This window comes from Chinchilla lanigera, unplaced genomic scaffold, assembly GCF_000276665.1.
Source record: "Chinchilla lanigera isolate Chin_1 unplaced genomic scaffold, ChiLan1.0 scaffold00055, whole genome shotgun sequence".
Classification (NCBI taxonomy): Eukaryota; Metazoa; Chordata; class Mammalia; order Rodentia; family Chinchillidae; genus Chinchilla; species Chinchilla lanigera.
The window spans coordinates 1957275-1961111 of NW_004955456.1; positions in this window are offsets into that span (position 1 = coordinate 1957275).

Consider the following 3837-nt stretch of genomic DNA (forward strand, 5'->3'; position numbering starts at 1 on the left):
CTATGGAACAATCAGTGAATCTTTGAAAGCATAAGGCATAACTTTACGGTTCCCAAAATGCTGCTTATTGGCTACAACCAATTTCCAAGGTAGCTGAAACTCTTTCCAGTTTCGCTCACTGTAAGGGTACCTCCGATGTGGTTTAATGGGAGCACACCCGCATTTGAGTCACGGCCCTCAGGGCAGGATGCTTAGTGTGCATCTTCAGTCATTCTCCATCCATTCAACATAAAGGAGGAGAGGCTTAGCGTGCCTCCCAGTGTTAGTGGGTTCAGTCCATGGTCAGCTGGATCCAAGCGGAAAGAGTGGAAAGGTGCAGCAGAAGAAAGCTGACCGCTTCAGAGCAGTCAGGAAGCAGAGGCACAAGCAAGGAATCTGGGAGGTAGAGACACCCTTGCAAGACACGTCCCAGTGACCTGCCAGGGCCAACTTGACCCCACTAACAGCATGTTCAGCTCCATGTTCACTGGATGAATCCAGTGATGACTGCAGAGTCCCAAGACCCAATCATTTCCCAAAGGCCCCGCCTTGCCACACATGCGGCTTTGGGGACATGAGAGCAAAACACAGCAGTGGGCGTAAGATTAATCAGATGACATGAAGTCAACTTTATTTTTCATTCCCTTGAATAAAATACCTCATACCTAATCTGGAGCCTACAGGCTGGGAAAGGAGATGGGAAGACAGAGAATAATGTATCTTTGCTGAGGAGGTAATCCAAAATAAAGGATAAGCCGGGGGTATAGCTCAGCGGTGTGAGTGCTTGTCTGGCAAGCCTGAAGTCGTGAGTTTGATTCCCGGTACCAAAAGAAACCCAAAAAAGCAAAAAAATAAAAACAAAACAAAGGATAAAGCAAGAATCTCCTGAAGAACTGTGAACCAAAGTTCAATAACAGGGATTTTACTACATATTTACTTGTGAAACACTTTATTCAGGAAATTTGGAAGTGTGATATTTAAAGCAGGCAGAACAAAGCTGCTTGCATTAAAGGGACAGCATGCTCCATGGGTGACAGTCCTTTTCTGTTTTGTGCAGTGGACTTTGATGTCACTTGATGGTGTGTCAGTAGGCAAAAAGCAATCTCTAGACTTTGCTTTTAAAAGTCAAATAGATCATTTTCTAGCCTCTAAGTTACTCAATTTTATTTCTGCTTTATCTATTTCATGTTATGTGTAGATTTAATGAATGAGGCCAATTCAGGCAAAGTTACCTGTTTATCTGGTGTTAAGTAAGGAAGTCTTATAAAATGAAGCTCCTAAAATATGATCACTTTGCTCCTTTCCTAATGGTTATGACAACTAATATGAGCAAGTTGTTCTGCTACAGGTCTTAATGCTAAGAAGTTTCAAAGAAAACTAGGACGAACTTCTCCAAGCTGTTCTTTACCCTCAAGGATCTTGCAAAATAGGATAAAAACTACAAATAATTCATAATCCAACTAAAAAGAAATGCATGGCAGGGTAAAGGTGGAAGCCTGTGGCTTTGAGCTACTTTGGAAAGGCAATCATTAAGGGAATATCCTTGGCCAGGAGAGGTGCTCCTCCTCAGCCCCATGATCCCTGTTTCCCCATCTGGAAGCACAACAGCAGTTCCCTATTCAGATGATTGGGGGATGTTTGTGAGGATCAGATGCAGCCACCCTCCTCTGTGTTCAGCTCACACTGGCTGGAAGACAGGCAGCTCTGTCCAGTCAGTTTGGAAGAGGCAGAGAAGATAACTTACGGTTAGGGGTTATTGATTGTGAGGTATAATGGAAAATCCATTGGCGACTATTCGGAAGATATATTTGCACATATTTAGGGTCAGCCATCTTCAAAAGATTACGCCATCCCTCTGTGTTTCTCATCCTGATTCATGTTCCACAGCCGCCGCCTTTCTCTCCTCTGCCTGAGACACTGGGCGCCCTGGGAGGAGGCCAGGAGAGGCTGAGCCTGTGGAGATTCGCGGAGATTGAGACTGATTCTCATGCAAATTCCTCTCCTCTCTCCTCCCAACTTTCTTATCTGTACCTTGTTTATTCTTCTTTGTTCATGCATATTTAATTAATACCTTCTTCCTGTCAAATTTATTTTATCTCCCCCCAGACTCTTTGTTTTCCTGCTCTGCTGGCATATTCTCTTGCATAATCAAGTTTACACAAACATTATCAGTTCAATTGAGCAGGTAATTATCGAATGATATCTACATACCAGGCTCTGAGGCTCAGTCTGGGGACACACAAATAACTAAGATATAATTTGGGGCTTTCGCAAATGTCCTGGTGATGTGCTAATGATTCTTGTAAGCTACGCCTGAGCTGGTAAATCGTGTAATAACCTTCCCCACGTTCACAGATGACCGGCAGAAACGTGCATGCCGTTGTATGTCCATGCCTGCTGGCTGGATGGTCCTTGTCTGACTTTGTGGCCCAGATCACAGGGACATCAGCAATGTGTGCAGTGAGAAGGGCTGGAGGGATGAGAGGGAAATTCTCATCCAAGGATGAGGGGGAAATTCTCTTGTTAATAGAGCTGGATTTATGTGCTCCGGAAGCCGCATGACAGTGTGGAAGTGGTCACTGGTAAGCTAACCCTAGGTTTGCATAATTGATGGCATCTATGAAAGTACAAAGTGGCCCAAAGGACAATCTTACACAACAAATATCCTGGCCCCGAACCACATGTAGGCAGCATGCTGTGCTTAAGGAATCTTGCAGATGTCGCCATCTAAGGAGAAATTCCCCTGGGCACGAGTCACCTGACCAGACTCTGAGTTCCAGGCTCCTGGATTTGGAGGACCTCCCTTCTTCATATAATACAAGTAGAGATGCAGGCATAGATAGCTCATGTAGGACCCTGGAGACCCTCAGAGGGCCACTCGAGGAGCTTTATAGGTACAGAGTGAAGCAAAAGGTGCCAAGTGTCTCCAAAGGGGAAGAACCATCCTGGCATGAGAGCACTAGGCAGCCAAGCTTTCAAGGAGGTTGGAGCACAAAGGGGTGGAGCGTTCAGACCTGCTAAACTCATCCTCAAAGGCTGTGCCTGAATCAGCGAGTCTACCACGTTTTGGGGAAAACTACCTCTCATCACAGAGCAGCATCCAAGAGCAATTAGATTCGTTTCTCAGACCAACACAGCCACCTCCACCTCCTCCTCCATCCTGGCATTGTGCATTCTACCTTCATTAAAATAAACAAATATACGGGACATGGAAAGGAGCCCATGTCTGCTTTGTATCTAAATTTTCTTCATGAAAGTGTGTATCTTTGCAGTTTTTGTAAAACCTTTTATAAAAATATTGCAAAGATTGCAGTGAATACCTGAAAGATGTTTAAATCCGAGTATCAAATTAATTGCCCCTTGGAAATTGAGAGACTGACTTTAGGAATATCTAATTCAGGATTAAGTGCTGAAGAGAATTTCTCTCAATTGTGGCAGAGGCATAAATAAAAGAGTACATGGCTCCCTCAGAGCTTTGAATGATTAACTCTGTGGAAAATGTGTGTGGTTCCATATCTCCCGTCAATTAGCCTGTGGATATCAATGTGTACTGAAATCTCATTCCTCCTCAGGCTCAGGTAGGTATGCTCCTCTCTCTTTTGCTTCTGCAGTCTCCTAAAACCTCTTCCATCAAACAAAATTATTTCTTCCTGTCTGCAATCTTAGGAGAGTCTGTTGACCGGAAGTAGCATGTTTAGAAGGTGCTCTAAGAGCACAGTCTTTTGGATTGAGTATATTGTTCAAACCCCAGCCCCAAATGGCCTACCTCTTGACCACAGGATGATAACCTCTGTTAGAGAGGAGTCTTCACTGTGGAAGACTGGGGCCAATAAAGTCCCACACGTTCCCTGAGGTGGC